The 12,715-nt window shown below is 36.1% G+C and overlaps 1 protein-coding gene across 4 annotated transcripts in view; it reads right to left on the bottom strand.

Annotated features, from left to right (window-relative positions):
* The window catches only part of ROBO2 (roundabout guidance receptor 2), a 1,014,282-nt gene that overhangs the window by 257,276 nt on the left and 744,291 nt on the right, over window positions 1–12,715 (bottom strand). The window lies entirely within an intron of this gene.

The raw sequence follows: 12,715 nt of genomic DNA, 5'->3' as shown, positions 1-12,715 counted from the left end.
GTCATGAGCAACAGGCAGCACATAACCCTGCTTGAGAAATGCCTCACACGTCTGAGAGCTTCTGCCCCTGGATATCAGCACAATTGTCCCCCATCTGACTGTGCCATGGCTGAGTCACACCACCTGTCCCTTCCTTAGCCACAGCAAACACGTCATTCCATCAAACTCTTGGCAGGGAAAAACCAAAAAAAATTGTAAATTTTTTACCAAAACACAGTTCTAGCTCATTATATATAAACATATGTCTCATTATGTATAAAAACATAATACTGGAGAATAAACTATTCAAATTCTGTCCCTCTACCTGCCGTTTGTTCATCTAATTTTCATCCCCCAAGCCTTTAACACTGTCTTCCTTCCAGACCTTTACAAGCTGTAAAAGTGTTATGTTACCAAGGATTCATTAGAGAAGAACTGCAGCACAGTCTGGCCATAGCTCACTGGGACAGTTTTATGACTCCCAAGGTCCCAGTTCCAAACTGGAAGTAACAAGTCCCAAAACAGGAAAATCAGTTTCTTTTTGACTTGGGAGAAAGCATTTAGTTTACCAGCACTTTTCTTGTAGTCTGAAGAGGAGATCAGAGAGTCTATGACTTGCTTGCTTGGCTCACCAAACCTTAATCAACCCTAGTAATGGGTTCCTATGTGGAATCACACACAGAAGATTCAGTGTGATCATTATGACTTGTCTTGTAGATTGAAATGCAATAAATTATTATATAAATTATCAAGATTATTCTTTTAACCCTCCTGTGCATGTACTGCTGTTCTTTTCCAGGAGCTCCTGCCAAAGTCTGGTCCTGCTTATCCTGAGTGCAGGAAGAGAGGATCACATCCACTTCAGATGCATTTTGTACACATTCTACAGCAGCTAGCAATTCCTCAGCTGATTATCCACCGAGGCCATCGGGCCTGGGTCTGTCACACGGTCAAACAAGGAAAACAGCACAACAGAATGTTAATTAGTACAGCATAAGCACCATCATAATGGACTCTAATTGCTTGTCAGTGGCAGTTGCCATAAGGTGCAAGATCTACCCCAGTTCTTGCACTTGTGGCTGTGACTACAGGTATTGCCAAAGCTAAACACGGGCCCCAGTTAGACAGTGTTTATTAACAGTAACAGTTTATCACTTGTGTTTGTATGTGTTATCCTTAATTTTAGTGTTCTTATGTTTCTGATCATCACTTAAAAAAAAAAAAGAATCTTCATAATTCTGATTTCTTGGACATTTGAACTGTCACCCACAACAAAGAGAAACAATTTCATGCTTGACCAGATTTTTTAGCCACCTACTTGATCTCTGTATTATGAAGGGGAAAAAAAAAGTAGGAAAAACAAACCAAAGTTTGTTCTAAGCACTGAAGGACAACTGACTTCAACAGATGCTAATGGTTTAGTTACAAAATGTAGCCAAACACCAAAACAGTAACAGTACTTTTAATCTCATTCTGTCAAACTGTGGAGACGACAATATTTTTCCTCAAAATGTAACATTCTTGCAAGCAAGCCTTTGAAATAAATGCCAAATAGAAAGATCAGACATTGCTTAAGCAGATTCCATTACATTTATGATATCACCCAGACTCTTCTAAACAGTGAATATAAATTCTGCTGTATAACATCACAGTCTGAGGTGATCTGAGGAGGAAAATGGATTATGATGTGCAAAGGATGGAGAAAGACATCAAAGCACTCAGTTACCACATCTGAACTGCAGTCATCTTTTAGGATGACACTCCAAAGTACTGACAGGATAGTGAAATCTGGCAAGTTGCAATCTGAAAGACTGCAAATCCCTCTTTCTGAAGAGGAAAATAACACACTTTGCCACCCCTACACCCTGTATTCTGTGTCTTACAGCCTTTCTAATCACATCTACATCACAAAGGGATTTTGTTGGTGTTTAGAACCTCAGCTTTCCTGGAATTGCATAAAGGCATGTTTTAATGTGTATTATTATTCCAGGTACTAAGAATCAAGGGATAATAAAAGTGTTATCCTATGTAAATATGTTTATTTCACCAAAGTCTTTGTAGATTAGGTATTTAAAAAACACACATCACCTTAAAACCTACTTTGACCTACACTGAATAATACTAATGAAACCCAGCCAAATGCAGATGACAAATTTTACACATTATAAAAACAACCAAATACTCAGTGATAACATCTCTATCATTTCTCACATAAAGAAAGAGCAAAGACAAAGCTTATTTTACTTTCATGTCCTTAAGAAAAAGGAGGAAAAACAGTAAGAGAGGCTGTAGCTTGTAGAAGAGAGTTGTAAAACAGCACATATTTTGCATTAAAGTAGAAATACAACATTTTACTACAGTCACCATTCCACCCAGTGTCCTAGAAGGGTAAGTAGCTCATGTCAGAAAAAAGGAATCGCATCCAATGGCACAGTTATGTCAGAGGTTGACACAGCCAGAATATGGCTAAAACCAAGTACAATCACTTTATAAATCTACAGTCTAACAGTCCCACCAGGCTCTTGGTGACAAGGATTGCTCTGGACAGTGAAGTCCTACAAACAGTTCTGTATTTAGTGAAGGAAATTATTTCCCGTCATTTTCATTTGTAGATGCTTCATTTTCTTTTCCAGTGAGGGTGAAAATCCTTGCTTAGCAAATATTAACCTAATGAAACTAACTTGCTTTATTTCTGTTTTTAAAGGTCTCTTTAAGCTATTACGTTTTTATTCCGTATTTCATTTTGCCCTCTCACCACCCAAACAGAGCCATAAAATGTAAAACAAGGAATAAATCTAAAACAAACAAAAAAGGATGTTTTCTCTGATAATTCCTACACTGGTTTTTATATACACTACCACTACTTAACACACTATTTCTTGTTCTTTGGTATTGAAACAAAAAAAAAAAAAAGGAAAAAAAAAGAGCATTGTTCAAATACTCATCACTGAAGACTTCAGTAAATATTTAGTCTATTATGCTTAGTGTTCCACATGCGAAGGTCAAATGAAAACCACTTGGAAGGACACAGTGAAATCATACATTTAAAACTTTGGAGAACTCAAATCTGACACAACACGGCTGTATTTCCATTTTCTTCATCTTTGTCTTTCATTTTTCTCTTTCTTCCTAAAGCAAGTAAGTGACTCAGCCTGTAGACTAAATTGCCCTGTTATCCGCAGACACATCAATCCTTTTACATCTGAATGTTCTTTCCCAAAGTGGAGATCTAGATGAGAACACCACTACCTGATTGCAAAAAAAAAAAAAAAAAACCCACCCAAGGAAGACTGATTGATGTTCCTAAAGGATCTTACACTAAATATTAATAAAGATTTAAATTTAAGTGCTGGCTCTTTTATGCACCTTCTCTACTGTTTTTTCTTCCCTTGCTATCGATTTTCAAATGTTCCAAGCATCTCACAGAAAATATTATACTATATAATAAAGGTTTTATTAGGTTTCCCTAATTTCCTTTTCAACATTTTATTATTTCTAATAGATTTAGATAATTTTTACTATTTTTCACATTCAGATATTTGAAGAAATAAACTTACTTCTGCTTTCTTTTAACCAAAGTTGGGATATTCAATCACTCTCCCTCTGCAAGGGAAGGTAACTTTGTGAAGCAATCAACACCTAATCAAGCTGCAGAATTAGATTTTTTTTTTAATTGAGAATGTGCATCTCACTTTTTCCCTCAAAAGAGCTCATCTAGCAAGCAGTATAAATTGATACCAAAATAGATTTAAAAATTAGCAGAGTTTTGCTGTTTATAATGGTTTTAGGAAATGGAGATGATGAAAGTGAAATTCTATGAGTGGCTTCAAAAGTAACTTAATAGCAAGTTTTTGATATAACCCATGTTTAGCCAAGGAAAGAAGTTTTGATGAGTTGATCTACTCTAGAAGAAACAGAACATGTAGCAATGTCAGCACTCGAAAGAAGGTGAACATTTTACTATTTTTCCTTTGCTTTGTCCCTGATAGCTGATATTTAGCTCTGAACAACAACATGTCCCCACCACATACAAATGATAACAGTTTTGCCATTGGAATTACTGGACTGAGGATGCCAACCACATATACTTTAATTCAAAACACTTGTTTCCTGGGTCCTTTGATGAGCAAGACTTTACTAATCATAAAGCCACTTATTGAGGCAGAGATTAGCACCCTTTCTTGTTGAATAGAGAATACAAACAAAGGTTCTTGTAAAACTGTCAGTGTGCATTATTTTGTTATCTATGCTCATACTCTATCCTGTTGTCTCAGTCTAGCCAGTTTACTCAAGAGGAATAATTCTGCACCTCCATGAGACCTGAATGCACACAGCCAAACTAAAAACCACTGACCTGCCCTCAGTTATTAGACATGCATTACACACAAGAGATATAATACTATGACACAAAGATTGTTTCAGATCTATTCCATATGGAAACACATCATCTCTGCACCCCACTCCCAAAGACAAAGATATGCTTTCGAAAGTATGCGGGATACAAGAAAAAGAGCAGTGACATTTTTGTAAATTGTGTGCTTTGATTATCAATGAGTTCGAAAGCAGTTTATTTTTAAAACAAACATTCTCAAAATCTTTGATGGCATATTCATCAACCCATCTGCTTCACTGTAAATTCTTTGAAGTGCAGGTGGCTTGTAACGTCATGCCACAGCAATTAATGAAGTTCTTAAATCTCTCTTGCTCTTTCACGCCCTTTTGAATGGTTAAAAAGGGTTATCATCCAAACAGTATTCACAGATATTTTCATACTTCTTTCAGTAAATACATGCATTAAGTGTTTTAATATAAAGCTGCTGAATGCAATCCAACCACATCTTAGAATGGTCAAGATGATGGTTAAAAAAAACCAAAAAAACCCAAAAAAACCCAAAAAAACCCCAATTAGATGCTGCTTTACCCCAGAAATAAAACTGAATAAACAATCAAAAAATTACCCTTACTACATTACAGACAAAATCTGCTAAGTTCCTTGTGTTTCACACTGTTCTGTAATAAGCTATTGGATATGTGGTTGACTCCTCTCGCAGCTGGAATTAGACCTGCCTAACTCTTTCTTGCAGGCTTTATGCAGCTAATAAGGATTCTCCAGCAGCTCAAATGACATATATTTCTTCAAGACCAAGTTCGGAGCTCTGTCATAGTGATGTTCCTAGAAGATAGCATCCCAAAAACTGTGAAACCTTTGTGGCTGTGCATATATTGAGTGAATATTTCTACACATTCATCCTGACAATAATTGACCAACAGGTTTGGGGTTTTAAAATAGATGCTGGAGCATCTTGTCATAATCAAAAGTAAATTTTACAACTCATAGGAGAGGCTAAGAATAACTGAAAGGTTTTAGAAGCTTCTGACAGCCTGCGTTTGTCCTCTGTGCACATTTGAGACAATTCAATGAACAGTCCACAGTGAAACTATTGTCTTTGATTTGGTGGTGGGGAGGGATGAGAAGAATAGCATCCCTGCATTCTTCCCACCGTCAATTTCACACTAACTCTTCTTTAAAAATAACTGGAAATCCTTGGGTGGCCTGGGGCAAAGCAGCAAATGGGAAAATGCCCTTTAGTGTGACAGTTGTGCAACCCAAACTCTAGACAGATGGACTTTAAGTGTCTAAATTACAAAGAATAAACCTGCTGTTCATGGTTGCCTCACAGTGTCAGTACATTTTAAATTTTAAAATTTTCTTCCACTGCTTTAGTCTTTTGGTTCTAGTGGTTTCCTTAACCTCTAGTGGTTTTTCAGCTATGACTGGGTACAGAAGAGGACCTTTATGAACAAAAGCGCAAACCCATCCTTGAACCAAATCGGAAAAACGTAACTGACAAATGCAGGGCACTGAAATCAGCAGAGGTATTCCCAAATGTGGGTCAGGGTTTACAAGGCAGTACTTCCACACTGATACTGAACTGCAAGTGGAATTTAGTGAAATTTATAGGCACTCAAGGAAGTTTTAGGCAGCTGGGTTGAATATATACTCTTCACATTCTACAGTCCTTCCCCGCAACACAACAATCACCTTTTAGCAGACTCAAAGCCTACAACCAAATAGTGAAAAAGAGCCAAAGCCAGTAAAATTTTGCAGTTTGAGAACCTGCTTTTATCTAAAGAAAATTCAATTTACAAAACTGAATTCCAGCATTAATTTCTTGCATAACCATAGCAATCTCTTTCTCATGCTTGTGGAATCCGATTTCCTACTTAGTCAAGAATGAGGTGCCAATTTTGTCAGTGTTTGAGTTATTGGATTAAGAATAAGTAATTTAATCATCGTGCATCTTGATTTACAGGAAATTTGGGTATATATGTTATGGTTCAACAACAGAACACAGCCACATGCTATGCACATATTATATATTATTACAAGAATATGAGGTATTAAATGTTGGATCTTGTTAATTATAGTGATTGTGCATATTAATTATCTGGCTCATAAACTTACACTTAATCATGCATATCCTGTTTGAACTCAATTTTTTTTTTTTTATTCAGACTAGATGATAATGAAGAAAAATTTGAAGGTAAAGAAAAAAGACCAAGTGCAAAGCAAACAAAATAAGACCACGCCACCAGTGTGATAAGTTGCCACAGGTAGAATGAGGGGGAAAAAAGAAAGAAAACAAGTCCAGAAAAGCAACACTTCACAGATACACTCATTTCAGATGGTTCACAATACTACTAACAATAAAACCCAATTTTCTTTTCACAGGCAATGAATCTTTTGATGCTTTTTATTTGACTTATCCAACTGTTTTTTGACTTTCCTCCCCCACCCCTAATATTTCTTGTCTTCTCCTGGCAGGGGATTGTATATTACCTTTTAAAAGAATAATTATTTTTCTTGTGACAAAAGAAGATACTCTGTGTTTTGTAACCACAGTATATATGTGGTAACAAATATGAAAGGCTTAAGTATGTTTAGTACATACCAATTAGCTGGTTGTGCTGCTTCCTGATTTAGCATTGTCTCCTTTTTGAATCCAATATTACTGTATATTAAACTTCCTATTTCATCCTTTTACAGTTCAGGAAAGTCCCACTCTACTGAAAGAGATTTTTTACTTTTCATTGCCTTTTTTTTTTTCTACCATCCTTGAGGTTACTCTCATGAAGAATCCTGACCCCTGTGATTTCAGGCAGGCTCAGAATGATAGAGCAAGTTTTCAAATCAGCAGCAATACAGCTTCTATGGAGTGCAGAGCTGATTGCTACTACTGCAAGAAATTATGTCATAACACATCTGCACACCAAAACTGCTTCTGTTAACCCATCACACAACTCAGCCAATATGAATTTCGGATATTTCCACCAGAGTGGAAATCAAAATCAGTGTTTCTCTGAAGCCTTTTGGTAGTTCTCCAAGTACTCCCAAAGGATTTAACTTCATTCTTATTGGCTTGTCCTGAGCACAGGTTTATTATTTTTCTGGTTTTCATGCTTTATTTTTTTCATTACAGAGCTTTATTGTATATTTTAGCTTATTCAACTCTCCACATTTTTCTTTACTGAGCATTGCATATTCTATGTTGCACTATGAGAAGCAAGTATGCACAAGAATGGCTCTACCAAGCAAATCAACATGGAATCATAGAATTGTTTGGGTTGGAAGGAACCTTAAAAATCATAATTCTAGCCCCTTGCCATAGGCAAGAACACTTCCCACTAGACCAGGTTGCTCAGTTCTCCATCCAACCTGGCCTTGAGCTCTGCCATGGATGGAGCATCCACAGCTTCTTTGGGCAATCTGTGCCAGTGCCTCACTACCTGCAAAAGGGATCCAATTAATTCTTGCAGGATTATGACCAGCAATGACAGGGATTTTTTATTTTTTTTTTACACAAATTAAATCAAAACACTTTGTGCAACATTTTAGACCAATATTTTCTCCAAGTGTTAAAATTCAAAACAGGAAGAGGCAATAAACTCACATTTCTTCAAAATCAAGATGGAAATGCCCTACCTGAGAAGTTCATCCACATACACATAAAATCTGTGGTTTGATCTTTGGTCTTTATACGTATACTCTCCAAACAATAAAACATAAGGGTATAATTTACTAGTCCTGCACAGAACTGGCAACTTTGGTACTAACAAAAACTTGGTGTAAAAAAAAAAAAAAAGTCCTTTCTCTTAGAGAAAAAGCTTGACAAGATGCCAAAGTGGATGAAATCTATGTTTTACCTTTTTTCATTCAGTTTTAATATATTTGGGTATCATCTAAGTTCTTTGCACTACACAAGGCCTTTATTGTGTAACACTGAATTTAATAACCGGTTACACCTGATCAGTTATAATAGAGATGGAGAAACATCTCAAGTTTCTCTGCATCAAGCTATAGATTTCCTATGGCAGTGACAGTCCCTTTCAAACTGAGCACAGCAACTTTATTTCATTAGTTTCTCTACCTACCACTAACAATGCTCAGCTTCTTAAATGGATGAAAGCAAGAGTCTTAACCATAAATCATTACAACAGTTTCTAGTAGTTACAGAAAGATGTGATGCTTCTCTCCTCTTTGGCTGATTTTTACACATTTTGTCTACTAAAGACTAAAGTAACTAAAGACTGGCAGTCTGCAGACATCCCCCTAAAAAATCCCAATAAACCCAAAAAAGCTGTGCTCTTCCTAGAAGACCAAAAAGAGTCTGCTCACAAACACAGACAGTTAAATTGAAAAAGGTGAGCAAGAGAATTAGGTAGCCTTAATAAATTTACATTTTTCATAGAATGACTGTATAGCTCAAGTTCAACATTTCACACAGTTCTGCCTAGCTTAGCATAAAAAACATTTTTATCTCTTCATTATAAAGACTTACTAATATGCATATGCTGAAGTCTGGGAAAATCCACACAGATGGTCTGAAATTACAGTCTCTAAAATAAAATACATTACAGGCAAAAAAATAAAATAATTTCAGAGGGAAAATATAAAATGTAGCTTCTCAAAGAATCTTAAGACACATTTATTCAATACAAAATTGCACTTTTGCCATCTTCACTGCAAGGGCTATTATCACACTGGTACTCATGAAACAGAAGAGACAATTCATTTGGAAAGAGGTAAAAGATTTTACAGTTATATGCACTGTAAAATTGGCTCACATTAAGGCATAATGTGACTCCCATTAAAAATTTGCCATTTACCACGTGTTAGGACATAACTGTTATTCATGATACCATGATATTTCTCTTTTCTTAGGATAGCAGATGATATATTTGATGTAATTGGTGGTTTTGTTACTGAAGAGCAACCACTGAACATTGCCTTATTTAGAATAAAGAACTACTTGCAATTTTCAGAGAAGAAATGATAAATTGGGTGCATAGCATAAGGAACCTGTTATTAAAGAGCACATTCAGCAAGAGAATGTTGCAATTTGGAGAGAGAGTCAGAAAGGAATATGCAGAATTACAAAGCCACAATAGGTGTGTTATTTGATTTTAAATTCACGTGACTGATGAAAAATTCAAAATCAATGCTCCTCTTAGACACAGATGCCCTCCTGCTTTCCCTAATGCTACTTTTCTCTTTCAGCCCTTTCCAGGAAGCCTACTTTAATTTAGCTCCTTTGATCCAGACCTGCAATGGGAACTCCACAAGCCTCCTGAATGGACTGATGCTGTGATAGTTAGTGAATCAATTGTCGTTGTCTGATTCTGCTTCCTCAGCTGAACCACCATCCAAAGTGGCTGCTTTTTCCTCCATTAAGCTGTTTTAGCTTTCTTCTGAGCTGCTAAAGTGTATCGCATTTCCCCCAGTTCAGTACAATTTCAGACATGGTCCCATTGCTTTCTTTGCTCACTGAAGATTAATTAGATGGCTGAGTTACAAGAACATATAATTTATATGTAATTTACACTTTTGGTTAATTGTGAAGTATAAAGTTTTAAATGTTAAGTGGCAGTGAGGTGCTTACAACATGAGTAGCACAGAGAAACTTGAGTAATAACATTGAGGGAGCACCTACCAAACCACAAACAAAACATGAGACACGCTGCTAAACTTTGAGGTGCGTTTTGGCAGGGATCGCGTTCTGAAGAACACCCTTTGCAAAGGAACTTTTGGGATTGTGTTGAGGAAGTCAAATTTTTGGCTTTCTCTAGTAATCCTGTGGTTAGTATGAGCCTTTGTACTTCATTAGTATCAGTGCAAAAAAACCATTGCCTGTGGATTATCCTAAATGCAAATAATCTCTTTTTTTGCAGCACCACAAAAATAAAACAGAATTCCTTTTCCAGAGCCCATTTAAAAATAAATATCCTCAGCTGAAATGAAAGCTTTACTTTTAAGGCTACACTAGCATGGTAATTACAAAATTCTGTTTTAACTTCACAATTCCCACATAAAATCCAGACATGGAGAAAAGAGCAATTCCATGCAACACAATAGTAAGCTCATTTTGAATGTAAATTAAATCAGAAATACCCACAGAGAAGTTTATTCTTCTGAGATTTCCAACTTAATAGCAAAACAAAATGGTTATGGATATGTGCTTGGGTAAGCAAACAGACTTGGAAACTGATGACTGAGTATCCTGAAACTTCTTTTGTTTGGTAAATTAAAAAGGATTATTTTAAGGGCAGCAAGCAAATAGTCAACAATGAAACAACTTATCTGAAGCACATAACTATACACAAACTGCACAGCTATTCTTAATGCAGGGATTTAGGAATTTTTAATCTTTCAGTAAACATAGCATATCAACTGCTTACATGGAGAGGCAGAGGGTAGAGATTCCATACTCCTAATTCTTATATAAGGCCTTTTTTCCCCATCTGAAAAACTGGCACGTCAGTTTTTCTGTGCCTCAGTTTACCTATATGGGAAATGGAATTTATAACAAACCTCGATATGCACTCCCTTGTTTATTCCAAGGGAGAACACTCACAAACTCAGTATCATTTCAGCACTTTAGAGCACAACTTTCATAGTTTCCTCAAGGTCACTTAAAGAAAAATATCCAGAATGGGCCCATCCTCTATCAGCCAAGTCATAAGGCAAGAAACAACACCAGCAAGGGAATGTTTTGTTTCATTTTATTGTGAGTTTGTATGTTGCCTCTAGCTATCACTTTCGAATCATTTTACAGGTCATTCTTTTGAGGTCTTGAAAAGACTGCACAATAAAAATAATTGCAGAACCACAAGTGAAATCTTCATGTCTTTTCCCAAAGCACAGATCATCTGGATACCAACCCAACAGAAAAACAAAGCTGGTTTCCTACTTTTCCTTTCATAATTTCTACACAATAGCAAAGACAATGCCTCTTGCTCTTTGTTATCGTAACACAATAATCCTTGAATACTCTGAAGAAAAAATCATAATATTCTGCAGGAGGCAAAAACCCACCTCTTATCAACAGCTGTTCTTCCTTTCTTTCCCCAACCTCAGAACTTTTAAAAAAGTATTTATATGATAGCCTAACTTGATAATGCAGAACAGTTTGCAGAAATTGAACATTTTCACTCAGAATGAAATCATAGTTACCTACTCCTTCTTCTGTATTAATGCTGTAATTAATCCAAAAAACACTAAAAATTAAATGCTACCTTAAGCTATCTGCAGGGGAATGTATGAGTTCATCAAACAAGGAAAAAAACAACAACAACACCACCACAAAACAAACAAAAAACCCCTAAAGCCCAGAACTACATACTTAGAAAGGTCATAGAAAATAAGACTGTAGGATTGCATTACATTAGCTAATAAAGGCATTCAGAAGGTAAAACAGCTTCCCCCCAAACCTAGGTAAAAGATTGCATGAATATATTCATTCTATGAAGAATCAATGAGAAAACTGTACTGGGAAACCACATTTTTTCTCTAATATTATCCTATATTCCTGAGCTTCTACTACTTGATATAGAAACCACACATATCCATGAAACAGCTTTTGACACACAGATAATGAATTTGCTACTCTGGTTTCCTACAGTATTGGTATCCAATATATTTTAAAACCATCAGATTTTCAGGAACACTAAAATGAGACCAATAAAAAAACAGGAAGATAATGGGTGGATTTCTGGGGCAAACATACTGTCTAAGAGTAGCCTAAATCAAGCAGTGATTTAGTCATAGAGAGTTCCTTTGTTTGCTTTACACAACTCTGCCGTTCCTTTAGTTCTTCAGCTGCTTCTTATAAATACTCTTCTGGGTAATGCCTGACACATTAATTTCTGTCTAGGGATAAGGCTCTGTTTTGAAACCAATACACAAACAAATATACATAGGACTCTACTTTTATATTCCACTCAAGAAAAATATACTGAGAAGTGACTTAATCATGAAGGAAAACAAACTTCTCCATATTTATACTGTCACAAGCATCACAGCATTGATGAGGACAGCAGTAGGTGGTTTATGTGCTATCAGTATTTTAACAAAAAAGCGAGTTGTAGTGCAAGTTAAAGTATATGCAGCAACATGTAACAAGTATATGCAGCACATATAACAACATTGCAAAACCTATTCAGTTCCCCTGAGCTTCCTCTATTCCACTGAGATGGCTCTGGTTGTTGCAAATAAAATTGAAGATTAAAATCTCTGCTCTAATCAGTAAAAAGGGGACTCTGAAAACAGAGAAAAAAGATGATGATGAGTCTCAGTCATATTTTTCTGAAATAAATGGCAAGGAGGCTGTGTGCACTGAATTAAAATAAAGCTTTAATACTAAAGTATTAACACAATCAACCCTAGTGCCCTAGCAGT

Source organism: Passer domesticus, chromosome 2 (assembly GCF_036417665.1).
Source record: "Passer domesticus isolate bPasDom1 chromosome 2, bPasDom1.hap1, whole genome shotgun sequence".
Classification (NCBI taxonomy): Eukaryota; Metazoa; Chordata; class Aves; order Passeriformes; family Passeridae; genus Passer; species Passer domesticus.
This window is presented reverse-complemented; position numbering and strand designations above follow the sequence as displayed.